Source organism: Delphinus delphis, chromosome 3 (genome assembly GCF_949987515.2).
Source record: "Delphinus delphis chromosome 3, mDelDel1.2, whole genome shotgun sequence".
Taxonomy (NCBI): domain Eukaryota; kingdom Metazoa; phylum Chordata; class Mammalia; order Artiodactyla; family Delphinidae; genus Delphinus; species Delphinus delphis.
Window position 1 is genome coordinate 139,533,862 of NC_082685.1, and position 23,956 is coordinate 139,557,817.

The 23,956-nt window shown below is 38.1% G+C and overlaps 1 long non-coding RNA gene across 1 annotated transcript in view; it reads left to right on the forward strand.

The window, feature by feature from the left end:
• LOC132422476 (uncharacterized) overlaps positions 1 to 23,956 on the forward strand; it is a 216,235-nt gene that overhangs the window by 46,076 nt on the left and 146,203 nt on the right. Inside the window, exon 3 of the long non-coding RNA XR_011246431.1 lies at positions 4,340 to 4,458. This is a non-coding gene — a long non-coding RNA (uncharacterized lncRNA). The remainder of the gene's footprint in view (positions 1 to 4,339; positions 4,459 to 23,956) is intronic.

The window sequence follows — 23,956 nt, forward strand, 5'->3', positions numbered from 1 at the left end:
ATCAATATTAATGAATGCTTCTCATGCTATTATAGTAATACTTCCCAAACATTTTTGATTACAGCATGCTTTAAGAAATACATTAGATATCACAACCAAGTATATAATTGACCAAAAAAACCATTTTTGAAATGTTTGAAAAGTTTATGAAGTGGCCCTTACCTTTACTATGTATGTCACTTTTATGTTTTTTATTCTATTCTATTTTGTTTAAAAAGTTCTGGTCATGACCCACTAAAATGACTTCATGACTCTCTAATGGATCATTACATAAAATTTGAGAAACAATGCTATAAATAATATGAGAGGAATCAAAGGTAAAGTTCCTGAAAAAGAGGGACTTGTGGTCTACTTGGGGAGAGAAAACTAACTTAACAAACCTTTGAGTGTATTTTAAGACTATGATTAATTAGTCGCTAAATTGCATGATGCAGTTTAAGAATGATGGATGTTCAGCTTTTATTGGTGTGTTTTCTGTATCGAAATACACATCTAAGATAAAGAAGACAACTTTTGAGCTTCCCTGGTGGCGCAGTGGTTGAGAGTCTGCCTGCCAATGCAGGGGACACGGGTTCATGCCCCGCTCCGGGAAGATCCCACATGCCGCGGAGCGGCTGGGCCCGTGAGCCATGGCCGCTGAGCCTGTGCGTCCAGAGCCTGTGCTCCGCGACGGGAGAGGCCACAACAGTGAGAGGCCCGCATACCGCAAAAAAAAAAAAAGAAAGAAGACAACTTTTAAAAAGTATGCTTATTTGAAACTGTATTTCATGTTTCCAAGATGCACCTTTTTACATATTCTTACATCTCTGAAACTGGGGTGTTATCTTACCATTGATGATATTTTACAACTGATTCATTTGTCATTGCCTGGGCATGTGCAATCTTGGTTGTCATTGCTGGTAGAATGATTGGACAACTGAAACCTTTCACCATTTTAATCTATGAACCATTTGAAGAAGGAATATTAATCTTTTCTAATAAGGAATTCAATCCAGTCTAATAAGATCAAGTAAGTGTCAGCATCAAATTTACAGAGTATTGTTGGTGGCTTGGAGAAAAAGCTCAGAAGCAACAATGGTGCAGACTTCCAAAATAAAAGACTGCCTTTCCAGTACCACGGTTGACACAAAAGTCAATGTCGGGACTTCCCTGGTGGCACAGTGGTTAAGACTCTGTGCTCCCAATGCAGGGGACCCGAGTTCGATCCCTGGTCAGGGAACTAGATTCCACATGCATGCCACAACTAAGAGTTCAAATGCCACAGCTAAGGAGCCCGCCTGCTGCAAGTAAGACCTGATGCAACCAAACAAATAAATATTAAAAATAAAGTCCATGTAATATGGAAAACACTAACATCAATAACTGTCAAAAGGTGATTTAGAAGAGCTGGACTCTAAATTTGAAGAAGTATTAGGGTTTTCTTCACCAATTAATTTTGCTTATACATTCCTTTGTTGTTTATATATGAGGGATTTATAATAAAAAGACTATGCTTAAATAAGTCTAAGAGAGCTTTTTAGGGAGGCTATAAAATGCAATTTCTAAGTGATAAGAAAGCATTGTGTCATTGTTTAATTGCAGCATTCTTTCTTATTAGCACATTAAATGCCAATCATATCTTATACTTACCATCAGTCTTAAGAAAATGCAAATTAAATACCATTACATACCTACTAGAATAGCTAAAATTAAAAAGATTGACAAGCCAGTTGTTGGTACGGGTGCAGAACAACCGGAGCATTGCTGGTGGGAATGCAAAAATATACAGCTACTTTGGAAAACAGTTTGCTACTTTCTTAAAAATTTAAACACACGCTTAGTGTATGTCTCAGCAATTCCACTTCTGGGTACTAAACAAAGAGAAATGAAAAACATGTCCTCACAAAGACTTGCGTGCAGATGTTCATAGTAGCCCCAAACTGGAAACAACCCAAATGTTGTTTCATAAATAAATTGTGAATTGATAAACTGTGGTGTATAAATATAATGACCTGGTATTCAGATATAAAAATGAATAAACTATGGATACATACAACATTATGGATAAATCTAAAACGTGAAAGAGCCAGGTGCAGAAGTCTTCATATTGTATAATTTCAATTATATAAAGTTCTAGAAAAGGCAAAACCATAGTGATAGGAAGCAGATCAGTAGTTGCCAGGGACCAGGGACTGAGGCGAGGAGACGCTACAAAAATGTTTGAGAGAATTTGTTGTGAAAATGGAAATATTCTTTGTCATGATTGTGGTGGTGGTCACACAACTGAATCCATTTGTCAAAGCGTATTGAATTGTATACTTAAAATTGGTAATTTTTAAAAATGTAAATTGTACATGAGGGAATCACCAGGTAACATCCTGTATGTTGCCCCAGTGGAGGACTTATTTTTAATATACAAAGGGTAATTTAAGTTTTATCTAAGATCCCCTTAGAGGGTCCCACGTGCACATGTCTTTAAGGTTTTACTGTACTCACTTTGGCATATTGCCACACCAACCTGTGAACCTTTCGGCACCAATATTACCCTGATGCAGTTGCTGATATGAAGGAAACAGGTTACTTGGCTTCGTTTGAATGCGTTGCTATGGGTGTGTGACAGAGGCTGGTTGGAGTGTGCTGCTACGGATGTCCCAATAGAAATGCCTGAGCCACCATGCCACAGGTGTGTCAGCCTATGTCCTTATAGGTTGAGAATATCCCTAAAAGGAAATTGAAGCTTAATTCTTTGGCTAGAATTCCTTGTATAGGAGTTTGTATGCCTAAACTAGAAGAAGCCATAAAGTCACAGGGCATTCAGAGATTTCTAAAAATAGTTTCCTTATGAAAGAGGGGGAACCATGGGCTTTTCAGATGGCTTCAACTGACTCTATATTTTCAGACCACATCTATATTCCATTATGTTTAATTTTTTGGATCTATTCTCATAGCAACAGAGAGATGAAATGTGGTTTTTACTTTGGTAACTGGGTTGCTGCTGTATAGTCAGAAGGAAATTTTATTTAGTGCCATCGTTCAGTGGGCTGAAGCCCTGGTTTTTAATGTATCCTGAAGGAAGACCAAATATCCATTAAATTAGTGGTAGGTGGGAGGAAAAAGAAGTTATTAGGCAAAAATATGAAATACTCATCTATCAAGCCACTAGTCAAATGTCATACGCTTTCTGAAGTCTTTCCTGGCCACTCTAACTTCCCTTTTTGTTCTCCTACAGCACTTGGACTGTCCCCCTATTATAGCAATGATAACATTGCATTAGAGTTACTTGTGTACATGACTGTTCCTCCACCCAGTTATGGTCTTGTAGAAGACAAAGGTAATATTTTTCAGATTGTATCCCTAGTGCCTGGCAGAGTTTGACATATAGTATGTGACTGGTCATTGATTGTTGGATCATGGAAATATGGAGATGTAAGAGAAATGGAAAATTTTCTTAAATGGATGTATCCTAAATAGCATGTATCCTATATTAGCTCTTTTGGTCAAAACAGACAATATGGAAATGTGCTCCTCATTTTATAGTAGATGAGGAAGTGTGTCATAGAGAGGTTCAGTAACTTCAAGCGACACAGCTGGCGAAGGTACAAAGCCAGATTCAGCCAATTCTCAGTTCCACATTCTTTCCAATCCACCTCAATGTAATTCACTTTAGAACCATGGAGGAATAGAAGTTATTTTCTGATTGTATGGAGAAAACACCAAGCAAAATAAGCTTCCTTTATGTTATGGTGTATGTTGATTCCTTCCGTCATGTTTAGAATACTGCAAATGGAGAAACGCCTTTATAGTCAACGTAAGATTCTTGGTATCATGAGACTTCAGAGAAGATCAAAGAACTGAATCTTCTCAGAGGAAGACTTTATAAACAAAGTAATGTTTTAGTGTTAATGTCACATAATGACAACTTTTATTAAGTGCTGTATTTGGACTAATGTCACGCCTATGTTTATAATTCATCAGTTTTTGTGAGTTAGATGAATTTCTTGTATAATACAAATAAAACTGTGTTTGACCCATAGTGTAACAAGTGCTCAATATTCTTATTCCTTTTTTTTCCCTTAACGTTCTTTAACCAGGTTTTTTTCTTCTGGCCTGTGACATTCAGAGGAAGCAACTGAAGTGCTTGTTACGGTAGCTGGAAGAACCAATGGACAATTTAAAAGAAGTTATTCTGCTTATAGGGAGGTTCTAGTAGAGAGAGTTGGTCTCTCAACTCTCTCAAGAGGATAAACTGATCTTAACAGGTTGCTACATCAGGCTTTAATAATTAAGCTTCCACTTGGTCTTAGAGAGGGGGAAGATCCATTAAGTAAATCACTCTTTTTCTCTCTTTTCCTTTCAAAAGCAGACACTAGAAGAAGCCAGTGGAGGAAGGTCACAAGAGAACCAAGCAGTGCGGCTGCTTTCCCAGTAACTCAAAGGCATCAGGTGGAGGCAAAAGAGGCAGAAACAAAAAAAACAAAGGTAACGTTTAAGCTTCTGAGAACTGGAAGGTGACATCTGAGAATGGCATGGAAAAAGACGAAGGGGAAGAGCATGGGGAGGGAGAGAGAGCACGGGTCTATGAATAAACTCAGTGGTCCGCATGGGTTTCAGTCTAGCCTGTCTTCCCTGTTTCCCATCCAGATAGCTTTCATGTCGCTCAGTTTTTCCATTAGTAAAAAGAAGGTGAGTGACCACTGAAGGTTCCTTGGTCTTTTGGAATAAGAAAATGCACCATTAGCTAAGATGTCCATTAATCTAACTATCATCTTAGTTCTAGCCTATGGATTTAGTTAGCATTATTTTCTTTGATGATTTTTAATTACTCTTTCAGACCCTAAGCACTTTGGCAGGGATATGGCGGGGAAAGTTGCTGTAAATCTAATTATGAACTGTATTGCTCTAATTGGGGTAGAAGCCCACAGGATCAATTAAATCCTCATTTCTTATCCTCTCGGTTCAAATGATCATCATTCTACATAGGTATAAAATCTCAGTGTGGCATAATTATGTAATTTTTTAAGCAATAGAACCCCAGTTCATTAGTAACATCCTGGTTAGGAGAGGCAGGAGTCTAAAACCTTACTGGGAACAACACTACGAGTATTATGAGAAGCTAGACTGTCTCTTTTCTTCTTGTCTTTCCACATCACGTAGCTCAGGCCAAGGAACATAGAAGGAGTGTAAATGGTTCCTATGGAGACACTAATGCTTGATCTACCTTGTTAACTCCATGTTTAGTTGCTCATGGTCTATCGTAACTTGGCAGGTAGGTTGAAGTCTACATTCAAGCTTCAAGTAGCATTGAAGTTACAAAGGCTTCTGCAGAATGAGAGTTCCAAGATGCATTAGGATAATTAATCCTAGCTGCCACAACAAATAAAACCTTGAAATCTCAGTGGCTTGCCAAATAAATGCTTGTTTCTTGCTTACTTCCCTTTCCATCCTGCAGCTGTGGAATCTGGAACATGCAGCCTCTGTTTTTGTTGGTGGTGGGAAAACAGAGATGGCAGAGGTGCACTGGCTTTCTCAGCTCCCTTGGCCTGGAAGTCACATGCATTTTCTACCCAGAGTCCTTTTGGCTGGAATTAGTTATGTGACATCAAATGTACCTATAATGAGGGCTATGAAATATAGGGGAGATAAGGAATATTTGATGAGCGCTGTCTTTGACATATTAGGATTTCTGTAGGGGATTCCACTATACCTTTAGGTGCTGAGCTATAAATGACAAATAATGTAAACATACAGATGAACCAGACAGTTAGTTCTGTGGGAAATTCTTTTTCTTCTTAATTTAAAATTAAAATTAATTTATTAATTTTTTCTTTTTTTTAAATTGAAGTATAGTTGATGTACAATGTTATTATATAAATTACAGGTTAAAACATAGTGATTCCCAGTTTTTAATACTTATTAACTTTTAAAATTGAGGTATAATTGACATATAACATTATATTAGTTTCAGGTGTACAGCCTGACTCGCTATTTGTATATATTGCAAAATAATCACTGCAGTAAGCATGGTTAACATCTGTCACCACACATGGTTACAAAAATTTTTTTTCTTGTAATGGGAACTTTTAAAATCTACTCTTTTAGTGACATTCAAATATGCAATACGGTATTATTAACTATAGTCACCATGCTGTATATTACATCCCTTATTTATTTTATAACTGGAAGTTTGTACCCTTTGATGCCCTTCACCTATTTTATCTGCTCCCCACCCCTGCCTCTGGCAACCACCTATCTCTATATGTGAGTTCAGTTTTTGTTTTGTCTTGTTTTTGTTTTTTAAGATTTCACATATAAGTGAGATCATATGGTATTTGACTTTCTCTGTCTGACTTATATCACTTAGCATAATACCCTCAAGATCTATTCATGTCACAAAAGGCAAGATTTCCTTCTTTTCTATGGTTGAATAACATTCCATTGTATACATATACCACATCTTCTTTATCCATTTGTCCGTCAATGGACACTTAGGTTGTTTCCATATCTTGGCTATTGTAAATAATGCTGCAGTGAACGTGAGGGTGCACATGTCTTTTCAAGTTAGTCTTCATTTTCTGCAGGTAAATACCCAGAAGTGGAATTGGATCATATGATAGTTCTATTTTTAATTTTTTGAGGAACTTTCATATTGTTTTCCTACCAATAGTGCACAAGGCTTCCTTTTTCTCCACATCCTTGTCAACACTTGTTATTTTTTTGTCTTTTTGGTAATAGCTATTCTAACAGGTGTGAGGTGATATCTCATTGTAGTTTTGATTTGCATTTCCCTAATGATTAATGATACAGAGTGTCTTTTCATGTACCTGTTGGCCATCTGCATATCTTCTGTGGAAAAAATGTCTATTCAGATCTTCTGCCCACTTTAAAATCAGATTTTTTTGCTACTGAATTGTATGAGTTCTTTATATATTTTGGATATTTGTGCCTTATCAGCTGTATGATTTGCAAATATTTTCTCCCATTCAGTAGGTTGCCTTTTCATTTTGTTGGTGGTTTCCTTAGCTGTGCAGAAGCTTTTTGGTTTGAGATAGTCTTACTTGTTTATTTTTTGCTTTTGTTGCCTTTGCTTTTGGTGTCAGATTTTAAAAATCATTGCCAAGACCGATATCATGGAGATTACCTCCTACATTTTCTTCTGGGAGTTTTATGGTATTAGTTCTTAAGTACAAGTCTTTAATCCATTTTGAGTTAATTTTTGTGTAAGGTGTAAGATAGCAGTCCAGTTTAATCCTTTGCATATGGCTGTCTGGTTTTCCCAGCACCATTTATTGAAGAGACTGTCCTTTCCTTACTGTACATACTTGGCTTTTTTGTTGTAAATTAATTGACCATATACACATGGGTTTATTCCTATGCTCTTTGTTCTCTTCTTGATCTGTGTCTGTTTTTATGCCAGTACCACACTGTTTTGATACTGTTTTATTACTTTATAATATAGTTTGAAATCAGGGAGCATGATGTCTCTAGCTTTATTCTTCTTTCTCAAGATTGTGTTGGCTATTTGGAGTCTTTTGTGGTTCCATACAATTTTTAGGTTTGTTTGTTCTATTTCTGTGAAAAATGCCATTGGAATTTTGATAGAGATTTCATTGAATCTGTAGATAGCTTTGAGTAGTGTGTACATTTTAACAATATTGATTTTTCCAATCCATGAGGACAGAATATTTTTGTCTTTTTCCATTTCTGTCATCAGTGTCGTAATTTTCAGTGTACAAGTCTTTTACCTTTTTGGTTAAATTTATTCTTAGTTTTTTTTGGATGCAGGAAATTCTTTTATTAAAATAAATTAAACATGAAAGGCAATTTTTTTTAATCTTTTTTTTTTTTTTTTTTTTTTTTTTGCCATGTCATGGTTCTCCAGAATCTTTAACTGGATTCTTCTATGGAAGTCCAACTGAAAAAAACTATACAAGTGAGTTACATTGTAGATTTTAAGTTGCAAATGTTCTTTTGTTATATGGTTCTCATTCAACCAGCAGAATATTTTCTTTTTAACTCAGTATCTGTATTAGTCTACTAGGGCTACCATAACAAAATACCATAGACTGGGGCCTTAAACAACAGAAATTAATTTTCTCACAGTTTTGGAGGCTGGGAAGGCAAAAATTGAGGGGCCAGCTAATTTGGTTCCTGTGAAGACAGTCACCTTCTCACTGTTTTTGCACATGGCGGAGAGAATAAACCTAACTCTCTGGTGCTTTTTCTTATAAGGATACTAATTCTATCAGGTCAAGGCCATACCTTTATGAGCTCATTTATCCTTAATTACTTCCATAAAGGCCCTATCTCCAAATACAGTCACATGGAGAGTTAGGCATTCAGCATATGCATTTGGTGTGGGGGGGAGGGGGGCATAAATATTTAGTCTATTATAATGTCTAAGGATTTCTTGTAAGAGATGAGTTCCTCTTGGCTAAGGGATGAATAAGAGCACAGAAGAAGTTACCAGAATGTCTCTCAAAAGAATCCTCCATAAAACAAAAGAGAACCAAAGTTTCATACTAAAGGTCAATCTGGAATTTTATATTGTTCAGGATGTTGAAGTAAGATTTAAGGAGGCTGGTTCAAGTTGTTACAATTTTTCAAAGGCCCATCCACCTGTCAAGAGATCTGTGGGCTACATTTTATCTCTTTCTTACTGGCTCTAAGAGCTGGTGTTTCTTGAATGTTACATTTCTGTACAACATTCTATTTAGTTTGGATTACACTTGTGTGTCTTTGGCTCTAGGAACCCAAGAAGGGTCTCATGTATTTCTCCAGAGTTAGTTTCAAAGTTGTGCCCCTGAAAGACCATGTTTTCATGCAAACAGTGGTCACTTGGAAATCCTTAAAGAGAGCCTTCAAATAATAGAGAAATTAATAGAGAAATGTTTTGTTAACGATTAGAACACGTTACAATAAAACAATAGGGTAAACTAGCCACAACTCCACATAGAAGCCAGCACGAAGCCAGGGAACTGTCACTTGGTCGTCTGAAGCATTTCCTTAGGTTTTAGAGGGCTGGTTGGCAACAAACTCACATGTGTTTGCTTTTGGCTTCGACTTTTATCCAGTCTGAGGTCAGCTCTTATATAATAGTTCACTGGGATTTCACCTTTCCCTTACATCATTTACCACATCATAATAATTGATGGAAGCCACTTTTTAAAATAGCAAATTATATGGCTAAAGGAACGTATTATCGAAACAAGTGCCTTGTGAGCAGCGTGGCTAATAAATGGAGAGATTTCCATAAATTTCCAGTCTTTGTTCTTACTTTCTACTCAGTCCTCATCATGTTCAGGAGGCAGCTCCCCACAAAATGAGAGTCAGAACCCCCTTTGCTGCCAGGCAAGAGTCAGAGCTGGTCTACTTTAAGACACTTTTATTTCCATGGGTTAAAAGACATTTAATATTATATTAAATACCAATTAGTTAATGGTTGTAAAGGTCTTTAAGAAGGAAGTTGCACCCATCGTATGAGTTTGAGTTATTACCTTTTCATTATTTATAAAACACCTGGAAGTGCAATTATCCTTGTTTTTTTAGAAAATTATTTTGTGTGAACTCAACAGGATATTGTGATAATCATCTGAATTAGTGAGTCTCCTAAAGCTGTAATTAGACCAGAGAAACAAGAGGGGGATGGGCTAGACCAGAGGCTTGGCTACGGGCCAGGGCCGGAAAGGAGGTACATGCAGGAAAAGGACTGGGGTGGGCGCGTAAGTGATTGCAATGACCTTCTTTCTGCCACTGGCTCTAGATGAGAAGAATATGATGGAGAAAAGGGAACTTGCCCCACAAATCAGCTAAATCTATAACTTTGTCATAGGTGCAGCCCTCTCTTGGCCTCAAGTATTATAAGTACAGCATAGAAGGAATGTGGGCTTTGCTTTCAAACAGCTCTGGTTGGAATCCTCACTTTGTTTCTTAGGAGCTATGAGACATTGGACAAATCAACTAGCCTCATTGATCTCAGCTTCCTAATCCATGAAATGGGGAAAACAGTACTTTATAAAATTGTATCAGTATTAGAAATAATGTGTGGCGAGTACTAACTACCGGGTACAATTCATTATGGGTGCTTAGTAAACTGTATTGATAATTGTGATCATTATAATTAATAGTAACCTGAGAAAAAGATAAGGAAGGTAAACTGTATCAGCAGTGACCAGTATTTGGAGTTGGGCCTTGCACCATAACGGTTTAATCAGGTAACACTGTTGATTCTAATAGTTTAATTGGTTATTCCTTTAAAATGAACACTATTTGTATTTTGAAGAGGTCTCCTGTAGGCATTACAACAATTTAATCCAACAAATGGCTTTGGAAAGAATTTCAAGCAGAGTCAGGCTGGCTGAGAAGAGATTTAGGGAACATGACTGACTTTTGACTTTTACATCACATTGTATGGGGGACAGTTTGCATTACAAACAGACACTGGCATTTTACACTCTTAAGAGTTTTAAGAGTTTGGTGTTTGATGTGAGGATTAATGCAGTGCAAAGGCAAGGACACGAAGCATCTAAATGTATTTATAAGTCAGTTGTTGTTACATTAAGATAAAGCATGACAATATTAGTCCTTTGTTGACATATATAATGGGCTTTTCTACCCCCATTATCACACCTCATAGTTTCTGGACTTGAGCTATGATTGTTCCAGAAAGAATGAAAAAAATATTGATATGACTATTTTAGACAACATTTAATTTCCCTGCTGATAATACTTATTTTTAAAACATTACTGAAATAATACACATTTATTCTTAAAAATCACAACAATTCAGAAGTGTCCAGAATAAAAATTGAATATCCTTTACTCCAAAGAAATTCATACCATTTTAATTTTGAAAATTTATGAAAAACATTAAAAATTAAATCAACATTTCACTTTTCCTTGACATTTGAAAGATGATGAGGGGCCTAGTGGTATTCTGGTGAAGGTTTGTAAACTCTAAGCATTTGAATGAGCACACTGTAATAATCTCTTTCATCCATGAATTCTTTCAGGATGACTCCTTGGCATAGGGCAGCAAGATGAGAACGCAAGCTCTGCCCTGGGAGCCTCCACACAGGTGTCAGGGATTTGTCACACAGGAATGCATGGCAGAGGAGTTTCAAATTTCCCTTCAGAATAACCGACCTCAAAGCTAACCAATAAAAAATACTCCTGTAGAATAAGCCCGTGGCCACAGCGTAATGCATTTTGTTGTTGGGAGGAGCACACTGAAAAGGGCTTATGATTTCAATGCCCTTTCGAGTCAAAAGGATGACATTGGATTTTCGAAGTGGAGTTTCTCTCTGAGGTTCCATTTCTGGACTTCTCAGTGTGGAAAAGTAGTAAGACTTATAGGAAACAACATTGATCGTTGCTGAAGGCCTCTGCTGAAACTCATTATTGCTAAAAAGCCTTTATGAAAGACTTATTAAGAGTTTCTGGCTCCTGGCCATCAGGAGATTACAATTTATGACTGCAAGGATGGCAACAGATATTAAAGACATGTGCACAGTTGAGAAAGCGTTGGATGAATTTATGGAGGTGCCATTGTAGACAGAAAGGAGTAGGTATATGCTGGAGGGTGGAATGACTATGATAATAGTTTAGAAATGTCATTAAAAACATCTTTTGTTTGTTATCCATTCCTTCTTTGTTCAAAGAAAGGATTAGGCCAGCTTCAGGGAATGCGTTTCAGTTACCTATCGCAGTGTAACAAACCACCCTGAAACTCAGCAGCTTGAAATATTAACAACCATCTAGAGACTGAGCTCAGGTGGGTAGTTCTTCTGGTGGTCTTGTCTGGGGTTATTTATGCAGCTCTAATTATCTGAAGGATTTCTAGGGCTGGAAGTCCAAAATGGATTTGCTCATATGTCTAGCACCTCAGCTGAAATGTCTGGAATAGATGGGGGCTGCCTGGGAATCAATCAATCAATCAATCAATCAATCTCTCTCATTATATTTCACATAGCGGCTTAAGGCTCCCAGATATGAAAGCAAAAGCACCCATATCTCTTAAAGCCTAGGCCAGAACTGGGCAAGTGTCACTTTTACCGTATCCTTTTGATTAAGGAAATCACAAAGTCAGCCCAGATTCCACATCAGTGGGAAAATAGACTAATTTATTGATGAGAGGAACAGCAAGGAATTTGGGTCATCTTCAGTTCACCATAGGGTATATAATATACAGCAAGACAAGCAATAGTAACCTCTAAAAATTGCTATTAAACTTTTGGGTTGACAGGCAGCTAGCAGCTGTGACATGTTTCCACAGATAGCAACAAAACAAATGATCTAACTAAGGGACCTGAAAGGTCAACTTGTCAACTAGCTTGGCCCAAGGTTTAAAATTTTTCTGATCAGAGTTACTCATAAATTTTTTTTTTTTTGCGGTACGTGGGCCTCTCACTGTTGTGGCCTCTCCCGTTGCGGAGCACAGGCTCCGGACTCGCAGGCTCAGCGGCCATGGCTCACGGGCCTAGCCGCTCCGCAGCATGTGGGATCTTCCCGGACCGGGGCACGAACCCGTGTCCCCTGCATTGGCAGGCAGACTCTCAACCACTGCGCCACCAGGGAAGCCCACTCATAAAATTTTATAACATTAGAGTTGGGAGAGATTTTGAAGGTCACCCAGCCCAATCAAATGTCTTTTGACAAAAACAAGCTTTTAAACAAGATTGCAGATATTAATCTGTAGCACATCAGTGTAGCACATCTGCTGGCTGATTTGATTATATGACTAATTTGTTGTGGCTTTGGTTGAGGACAGGACTTAGGAAATAGAACACAGGACAGATACATTTTACATGGAAGGGAAAAGGAAGGAAAATACTCAGAGTATGGGGTGTGTTTACATCCCAGTAAGGTCCGAGGAATGGAGATGAGCACCGTACTCATAGGAACTACACAGCGCTTAGCATTGAGGAGGGATCAGAAAATCTGTAATGAGTCTTTTGCTAAATTTGCAACTTTGCCTGAGGGAGGAATCTTAGAAGTGATTTGCTACGACTCTCTTCCCATTAGTCAGAGAGAAGACTTCTTGGAAGAAGTGTTTCAACATCACTGGAAATGAGAAGCAGCTTTCTCATGAAATGCTCATTTATTAGAGAGACATGCTTAATTTTCCTCCTAGAGATTATCCTTCTCATATCCTTGTATAAACTCAAGGTCTACCAAGAGATAGATAGATAGCTGATTTTCACCTTTGTCTTCCTATAATTCCTCTTCCTCATCTTCCTAGCATTGGAAGGTGTTAACTGAGTGATCTGAGACTGGGTTACTCACCGGCCTTCCCTATGATTTGCGGAATGTATGTTTTAGGTGTGGGTTAGCATTCTAGAGTGTGTGTTTATCATAACAGAGCCCAGAGAAGCCCAGCCTGCTGAGCTTTTGAAACACATTTCCTGTTTCATGCTGTAGTCGTCATCCTGGCAAGCTGGGCTCAACAGCTTTGGTTACATTTTCCAAAAATTATGGGAATACTTTGAGGTATCAACATGCCCCAACATGTTCTCAAGGAAGCTTCCAGAGGAGCTAGGGGCCCTGTGAAGCCAATACATTTCAGCTGGAGAAGGAAAACTCTGTAGAAGAGAAAATAATGGGCAAGGGATTTTCCCCTGAAAGTGGTAAGCACGGGATCCCCTCCCTCCTCCATCTCTGCCCCTGACCTGGCTGATGGCATTGTTCTTCTTCTTCCCAGTTTCTGGTCTTTCTATCTCTTTGTTGACTAGTTTCTTAATGGGATAGAGTGCCTTTTCATAAAATTTGCTGGGTTCCTGAGTATTGTTTTCTTATCAGTATATAAGCACTGAGATCCCTAGATTTAGACAGAATTTGTGAATATAGTGGATGCATAAAAAAACCTAATGCAATTAAATATTTTTTTCCCCTTAGATACAGAATAATTTCAAATGATCTTGAAGTATTTAAATAGTCTCAGTATTTGGGGGCAAAATACACAGGTCCTTCCTTGTTTCTCCTCAATGTAAAAGATTTCTGGAACTTGGAGCTAATTCACAACTCTAGGTCCTGCTTCAGTTGGTGCTCTTATTATCGAATTAGCTAAAATACTAATTATTTCATGAGTTGAAGAGACAAATTTCCTGGTCCCACATGTCGTATTTGCAAAAACTTTGGATTTCTATTTCAATGAAGCTTAAACAGCAACTTCGTTCCTATTCTATGCAGTTAATTTGTGGTACTCTTTTTTTTTTAACTTTTTATTTTATATTGGAGTATAGTTGATTAACAACGTTATGTTAGTTTCAGTTGTACAACAAAGTGATTCAGTTATACATATACATGTATCTATTCTTCTTCATATTCTTTCCCCATTAGGTTGTTACATCATATTGAGCAGAGTTCCCTGTGCTATACAGTAGGTCCTCGTTTGTTATACATTTTATTTATTTATTTATTTATTTTATTTATTATTTTTTTGCGGTACGCGGGCCTCTCACTGTTGTGGCCTCTCCCGTCGCGGAGCACAGGCTCCGGATGCGCAGGCTCAGCGGCCATGGCTCACGGCCCCAGCTGCTCCGCGGCATGGTGGGATCTTCCCGGACCGGGGCACGAACCCATGTCCCCTGCATCTGCAGGAGGACTCTCAACCACTGTGCCACCAGGGAAGCCCTGTTTCTGTTTTGTAAATAAGTTCATTTGTATCTTTTTTTTTTTTTTTTTTAGATTCCGCATATAAGCAATATCATATGATATTTCTCTTTCTCTGTCTGACTTCACTCAGTATGACAATCTCTAGGTCCATCCTCGTTACTGCAGATGGCATTATATCATTCTTTTTAATGGCTAATATTCCATTGTGTATATGTACCACGTCTTCCTTATCCATTCTTCTGTCAATGCACATTTAGGTTGCTTCCATGTCTTGGCTATTGTAAATAGCGCTGCAGTGAACATTGGGGTGCATGTATCCTTTCGGACCATGTTTTTCTCTGGGTATATGCCCAGGAGTGGGATTGCAGGATCATATGGTAGCTCTAATGGAACAGGATAGAAAGCCCAGAAATAAACCCATGCACGTATGGTCAATTAAACTATGACAAAAGAAGCAAGACTATACAATGGAGGAAAGACAGTCTCTTCAATAAATGGTGCTGGGAAAACTGGACAACTACATGTAAAAAAATGAAATTAGAACACTCTTTAACACCATACGGAAAAATAAACTCAAAATGGATTAAAGACCTAAATGTGAGACCGGACATTATAAAACTCTTAGAGGAAAACATAGGCAGAACATTCTCTGATATGTATCGCAGAAATATCTTTTTCAATCGTCTCCCAGAGTAATGGAAATAAAAAGAAAAGTAAACAAATGGACCTAATTAAACTCAAAAGCTTTTGCACAGCAAAGGAAACGATAAACAAAACGAAAAGACAGCCCACAGAGTGGGAGAAAACATTTGCAAATGATGTGACCGACAAGGGATTAGTCTCCAAAATTTACAGTTTATGGTACGTTGCAGAGCACAGGCTCCGGACACGCAGGCTCAGTGGCCATGGCTCACGGGCCTAGCCGCTGCGTGGCATGTGGGATCTTCCCGGACCGGGGCACGAACCCGTGTCTCCTGCATCGGCAGGCAGACTCTCAACCACTGCGCCATCAGGGAAACCTAATGGTACTCTTGATTAACCTTCCCAGGAAAGTTGGTTCCTTTGCTCTGTGCCTCTGTCGGGGATTATTTTTCTTTTGAAACTTCATTAGAACACCACAGGGGTAAATCAATACCTGTTCACTCACAGTTTTTGTTTCTCATTTGTTCCACTGAGCTGATGGGATGAGAAGGATTTTTAACCCATTTAGCACTATCAGAAAGGACACCTCTGGCTAGAAATATTCCCAGTTGTTTGCAGTATCTATAAATTTGCCTTCCACCCCCCCCCCCCCCCCATTCACCCTCCCTTTTCCTGTCTGCTTCCTGGAGTTTTTCTAAGAGACCTAATCTGGTCAATATCAGAAGATCTAGGTGGTCATCAGAAACAGCAGTATCTTAGGGTTCTGAGCCTCAGAGAAATGTCAGTGACTTTAAAACAATTTAGGCAAAGGGCCAAAACATATCTACCAAGGTCTGCCTCTCAGGTTCCATGGGAATCTGCTAGCAGGGGCCTGCCCTGGGTGTTTCCCCATTTGCTTCACTTACAGGGATCTAAGTAGGCTTGGAAGGGAGGTGGTGTGGCACCCAATGAATGACTGGCATCCCCACACTTTCCACTAGGGGAAAGAGAGCAGGGGTAACTCCTCCCACCCCCAAGTTGGCCTCCACGCCTGGAGTCCCTCCCCCCTGTTACCAGAGATCAGATTTCAGTGACAGCCTCTCAGAGAGCAGCAACCTTCCCACAGTTGTTGGAGATTTTGCCTGAAGGCATTTCTGGGACTGGTTACAGGCTGAGAAGGGCAGAGGACAAGCAGCTCCTGACCTGGAATAGCTTGTTAGCTTCTGGCTGGTGGTATGCAGAGGAAGGTGGGGTGGTGAGGGGATACATGATTAATCATGTAATCAGTGGGCCTAGAGGAAGAGAGAGACAGGAGAAGAGAGCAGAGGTGGGGAGAGGAGAGGAGAAGAAAGCAGAGAGACTTGGGTCATGAAGGTTTTCCAAGGGAGGAGAAGTAGAAGAAAGGATTAGGAGGTTAAAGACAGATCCTTGAGGGACTCCTGCTCTTGATGGCATCTCTGTTAACCCATCTTCTACAGTAAGGTGTGTTGCATGTAGAACAGTCTTGTCTTCTTTCAAAGTCTTGAGAAATATGTCTAGGTTTCTGGCATGCAGCATGTTTTCGTTCACCTCTGGGATATATATTTTGAATAAACTCTTCAAAAGAATTGCAAAAAAAAGGAAAAAACAAAAACAAAACAAAAGAATTGGCCGTATTGCCATCTCAAACTCCTCCCTCCCCAGTCTCTCATGAAGCCACTCCAGTTAGGCTTCCTTCCCCTCCATGCAGCTTAACAAGATCTCCAGTGCACTCCATAGATCCACCCCAAACCTGTCATTTACCAGTCTCCCTCTACCCTACGTTGGCCTTACTGTTCCTCCAATACCTGAAGAAATCTTCCACCCCAGGACTTTGTACTTGCTGTTTTCTCCTCTGGAATGCGCCTTCCTAGATACGTCTTGGTTCCACATTTCATTCTTCAAGTGACCCATTTCTCAGCAAGGTTTCCAAGATTACCTATTCCCTATTTCCATGTCCTGCATTCTTCATATCATTGCTCACGACATGACTAGAATGTAAGCTCCGTGAAGGCAGGTACGTTGCTGTTTACTGCTCTATCCTCAGAATCAGGAACAGAACCTGGTGCATAGTTCTGATGCTGATTCATGGATGACAAACTTGAATCAACCAGCTGTCTCACATCACCACGTGGCATTCAAATAGCTCTCAGGATGATGGATGTGTGTCTGTACATTCATTTTTGTTATTTATTCAGTGGGTTGTTTTTGACTAGTCTTAAGTTAAATGAAGTAGGTTGGTTTGTATTCCCATCACATTGCAAACTACTAGAGAGAAGGCATTATTTAATATCCTACAGTGTTTCAACTAAGCAAAATTTTGACAATAACATTTCAACATTACCTTCAAGATTATGTTTGTGGGTATACATGTGTACACATATATACATACATATATATTATATATATATATATATTTAGGGACTTTTTTTTAGAGCTCTCTTAAATTTATAACAAAACCGAGAGGAAGGTACAGAGATTTCCCCATAAGCCCACTGCCCTCACCCATGCATAGCCTCCCTCATTATCAACATGCTCGACCAGAGTGGTACATTGTTATAGTTGATGAACCTACATTGACACATTATAATCACCCAAAGTCCATAGTTTACCTCAGGATTCACTCTTGGTGGTGTACATTCTGTGCGTTGGATTAAAAGAATAGTGACATACAACCATCATTATAATATCATACAGAGTGTTTTCATAGCCATAAAAATCTTCTGTGCTCTGTCTATTCATCTTTCCCCCTTCTCCCCTCCCCTGGCAACTACTGATCTTTTTATAGCTTTTATAATTTTGCCTTTTCCAGAATGTCGTATTGTTGAAATTGTACCCTATGTAACCTTGTCAGATCGACTACTTTAACTTAATAATATGCATTTAAATTTCTTCCATGTCTTTTCATGGCTTGATAGCTTAGTTCTTTTTAGTGCTAATAATATTCCATTGTCTGGATATAACACTGTGTATTTATCCATTCATCTACTGAAGGACATCTTGGTTGTGTCCATGTTCTGACAATTATGAGTAGAGCTGCTATAAACATCTGCATCTAGGGTTTTGTGTGAACGTAAATTTTCAACTCGTTCGCATACACACCAAGGAACACAATTGCTGGATTGTATGGCAAGAGTACGTTTAGTTTTATAAGAAGCTGCCGAACTGTGTTCCAAAGTGGCTGCACCATTTTGCATTCCCACCAGCAACGTGTGAGAGTTCCTGCTCTTCACATCCTTGCCAACACTTGGTTTTATCAGTGTTCTGGATTTTGGCCCTTCTACTGCTAGAATATGTAGTGGTATCTCATTGTTGTTTTAATTTGCATTTCACAGATGTTATATGATATGGAGCATCTTTTCATATGCTTACTTTCTATCTGCATATTTTCCTTGGTGAGGTGTCTAACTGTAAACGCTTTGGTCCGTTTTTAAATTGGGTTTTCTTTTTTTTAAATTATTTTATTTTATTTTTTTATACAGCAGGTCCTTATTAGTCATCAATTTTATACACATCAGTGTATACATGTCAATCTAAACTGGGTTTTCTTATTAAGTTTTATGAGTTGTTTGTACGTTTTAGACAATAAGCCTTTATTAGATGTTTCTTCTAATTCTTTTGACATTGTCTTCACTTAAAAAACTGCAGAGAGCCAGAGAACTATAAGACTTTTACTTGGCATTTGACCGCTGCAACAAAAAATGCAAAACAAAACACTAACAAAAACTCAGGCTTGTATTGAAAAATAATTTGATTCAACCAAATATTGACCAGGTGTTTTTATGTGAGAAACATGATAAAAACATCAGTTTGCTTCCAGACTTTAACACAATGGTGTTGCACAATATATATAGGTATTTAACCTTTATTTTTATTTTTAACCATGTCTCATTTTTATCTTGATTTTGCCTTCAAAGTACATAGAATTGGATAAATCTTAATGAATGTCTCATGATACAATCTCATCATTGGCTTATGTATGACCTGCTTTCAATCTACCCATCTATCATTATTAATAATGTCATCATTCATGAACCCATCATAAAAGTAAGAGCTAAGTTCTTGATAATAACTTACATCAAATTACATGCTTTCACTAACAAACGTATGGTAGATAGCTAGTGGGAAGCAGCCGCATAGCACAGGGATGTCAGCTCAGTGCTTTGTGACCGCCTGGAGGGGTGGGATAGGGAGGGTGGGAGGGAGGGAGACACAAGAGGGAAGAGATATGGGAACATATGTATATGTATAACTGATTCACTTTGTTATAAAGCAGAAACTAACACACCATTGTAAATCAATTATACCCCAATAAAGATGTTAAAAAATAAAATAAAATAAAATAAAATAAAATAAAGGGAACAATGTTGTATAAAAAAAAAAGAAAAATTACATGGTTTCCCTTTCTCATACCAACCCTCACTTTTCTTTTCCTGAGCAAGCATCATTCTTAATCCCGTGTTTTTCTTTCCTTTGCTATCTCTCTCTTTTCTTTTAATATACCTTTATTGCATTTATATCTATTTCCAAATAAGGTGTCATCTTTATGAAATTTTATAAGACTTGTATTTAACAGCAGATTGCTAAAATTTGTCCATATTGTTATGTATTGTTGTTGTTGATTTTTTTTTTTTTTCGGTACGCGGGCCTCTCACTGTTGTGGCCTCTCCCGCTGTGGAGCACAGGCTCCGGACGCACAGGCTCAGCGGCCATGGCTCACGGACCCAGCCGCTCTACGGCACGTGGGATCCTGCCGGACCGGGGCACGAACCCGTGTCCCCTGCATTGGCAGGCGGACTCTCAACCACTGCGCCACCAGGGAAGCCCTGTTGTGTATTGTTGTTAATTCATGCTGATTTTAGGATAGTATTTCATTGCATGAATATACCAGTTTTTTTCATCCATTCTCCTGTTGATGGGCTTTTGAGTTATTCTTAGGTTTTGGCTTTTGTGCTGCTATAGACAGTCTTGAGCATGTCTTTTAAAATACTGACACAAAAGTTTCTCTTGGGTATATACCGAGGAGTGAAAAAGGGCATGTGAATATTCATCTTCATGAAATAATGACAAATTATTTTCCAGAGTGATTGAGCCAATTTACACTCCCTCCAGCAATGCACAGAAGATTCTGTGGATCCAAATCCTCTCCAACACTTGGCTTTGTCAGACTTAATATACATACATATTTTCCAACTGAAAGGGTTTAAGATAGTATCTCATGTCGTCATTACTTGATTAATTAGTAACAATGTTGAGCAGTTCTTTATTTATTGACCATATTTGATTTATTCTGTGAAATACCTGCTTTTGTCTCTTGAACATTTTTTACTTAGTATTTTCATTCCTTTTCTGTTTGCAAAATAACACTCACTCAATTTATAAGATGTCAATAAGTTCAGAAAAAGGTTAGTAAAAAGCAAAGGACCCTGTTGTGAACCAACCTAAGTCATGTTAGTCATGTGAAATTTTAGGTTCTTTCTTTTTGGTAGATATCAACAGCCACAAAAGATATTTGAGGTGGCACTGGTTTCTTCCAACAACCTCGCTACCAGGTTATAATGAATTCATATCGCACACTAAGTTCTGCTGTATATTCAAATATGTATTCAAGAACATTTAATAATAAGCAGGCACAAAACCATTTGTTAACTTCATCTGTAGGCTCCATGAAGTCCCTGAAATCTTCCCTTCAGGTGTCAGAGTCCACATTGCCATGATTCTGTGTCCTCTAGTCAGTCTTATGCCACAAAGTCAATGGCTGGATATAGGATATATTAGGGATTATCTGTCCTCTAAGGGGACAGCGTATTTACTTCTTTTGTGCATGCAAGGGTGGATAGATTTTTAACAACTCTAGACAATTTACATTCTTTGAATACCTTTAATTGCACCACTGGGAGAAAATTTCTACATGCCTGATGAAAGTAAATCGTCATAAGTTTCACTGATAAAAACCCATTTTTGACATAATATGCTAATTAGCAGGGGACCAGTTATCCATCAAGACATGGATAGCAGGACTTAGAGGAGCCAACCCTAGAGAGTGGCTCTTTCTGATGTAATGCTAGCTGACATCTCTGGACTATTCATTCGTGAAAGAATGTTGCTGATTATCCTTGAAATTAAAATTTGAGCTAATCCGCACTTATATAATACGACACTGAAGTATTTTAAGGAAAATAACAGCCACTGTAACAGACTGTCACAATTCTACCACTCCCCACTGGAAATAACTACTGTTGGATATCTACTTCTTTCATAAGTGCCTTAATGTTTCTGTGAAAAACTAACTTAGTTTAATGAATTATGAAACAAACAACTGTATACAAAAAAACAGGTGTATATAAAAAAAGAACAAACATCAGTTTATAAAAAAACAAATGCCAGTATAAATCATCACTAAAGCGAAGAAACAGACATTTGTTGAAACCTTCCTGAATGACCCCACCTAATCTAGCCCTCTTCCTTCCTCCCATGGGTAAGCATCTTGACAAAGATAACAAGGCATTCATGACCTTGCTTTTCACTGTAGTTTTACCACATAATTATGTAGCCCTAAACAATATAGTTTTAGTTTGCCTTAAATTTTATGGTCTCAAAAAGAGGCATTTTAACAAAACAATCTGTGAGAGGAGTTTAAGTGAGTTATTTTCTTCTACCCCATCAAACAGACCTCACAAATTAGCTTATGCTGTGTATGCCCTCATAAATGAGAAATGGTTCCCTTTTAAGTTAAGTTAGCAGATGGTCCACTTATAGTGTAATCACCCAGCGAAGGAACTCCTTATTTGCTGGGTGTTAATCAATGATTTTATATAGAACTTCCCTCCTCCCAACACATAGGCTTTCTCAGAATGTTTGCTTACACACTCAACAAGCTCTTCAGTCCTTGACAATCATAGTGGATCTTTAGACATTGTTGTGTTATATTCTAAACCTGAGGCCTTGTGTTGTGCTGAATTAGTGTTATTTTCTTAATGGATGTTGATGGTGATGGTGATTTAATTTGTAGAAGGTGATTTTTTTTGTTAGCTGAAGTATAGTTGACTTACGATGTTGTGTTAGTTTCATGTGTATAGCAAACTGATTCAGTTATACCATATATATGTATAAATATATATTCTTTTCCAGATTCTTTTCCATTATAGGTTATTACAAGATATTGAATATAGTTCCCTGTGCTATGCAGTAGGTCTTTGTTGTTTATCTATTTTATATATAGTAGTGTATATCGGTATAATCCCAAACTCCTAATTTATCCCTCCCCTCCACTTTCCCTTTGGTAACCATAAGATTGTTTTCTATGTCTGTGAGTCTGTTTTGTAAATAAGTTCATTTGTATCATTTTTCTTAGATTCCACATATAAATGATATCATATGATATTTGTCTTTCTCTGATTTACTAAATGATAATCTCTAGTTTCATCCATGTTGCTACCAATGGCATTATTTCATTCTTTTTTGTGGCTGAGTAATATTCCATTGTATATATGTACCACATCTTCTTTATCCATTCATCTGTCAATGGACACTTAGGTTGCTTCTATGTCTTAGCTAATGTAAATAGTGCTGCTATGAACATTGGAGTGCATGTATCTTTTCTAATTGGAGCTTTCATCTTGTAGAAGGTGATTTTTGATTATCAGAAAAGAGGAAATACATTTAGATGAGAAAGGAGCACTAGTCCTTGGTGAGGGCCTCTAGAGCTTAGCATCCGTGTCCACCAAAGATGTGCACTGGTGTTTGCCATGTGTTATGGAACATATTTTTTGATCAGCCCATTTAGCCTGTCCTAATCCATTAGCAGGGAGGAAATGTATTATCCATGTTCTAATATAGTCCCACTTCTGTCTCACTATCTCAGTTTTTAACGTCTCAAGGTTAAGTACTTAACTTTGCTTCCATTCCTCCTACTGACCTTTACCTTCCAGGACCTGGAGGCATTTTGAGATTCTTACAGTTGAGGGTTGGGAACAAATCCTCGTAGACCTGAGAACAGGTTAACACCCTCCCCTCCTCCATCTACCCCAATACCTACACACACTCCTTCCCCCTTAGTTGGGACCATGGAGACAATTGGGAGGATTCAGAGATGATGTTGGACTTGACTTCTCCATTGATAAGTAATAATGTGAACATCTATTGAGTGCTTGGTAAGTATTAAAATAATGTTAAGTATTTCACATACAGCATCTCATCTAATCCTCATGGTAACCCTGGGAGGCACATATTAAATGTCATCAGTCCCATTTTACAGATAGGAAACTAACCTAGAGACGTTAAGTATTTCCCCCAAGATTCTGTATTTAGTTAGTGGCAGACCCAGATTTGAATCCAGGTTTGACACAAAGGTGTGTGGTCTTAATAACCATTACATTCTATTTCTATGTCCCATAGGAACGGTCAAAGTACAGCTCTAGGAAACGAGTTGTTCTTTTCTGTGGCTCGGGGAACAGGTCAGTGTTCCATTGGGAAAATACAGAATTGGCCACCTCTCTGGTCTGGAGTCCATTATGAAGAGCAAAGGTGTGGTTGGGTCCTTCTCTCTTGTTTTGGATGATTCATTACATGTTTAGGTATCAGAGTATCCTTAGTCCAACATTTCAAATTCATGGAGCAATTGTATTGGCCATGTTAGCCCTTGGCTTTATATAAGGAAATTTAGTGCATAAAATCTTACAAGTTCCTGGAATATCATCTGGTTTTCTGTTGTCCTATAACAAAATAT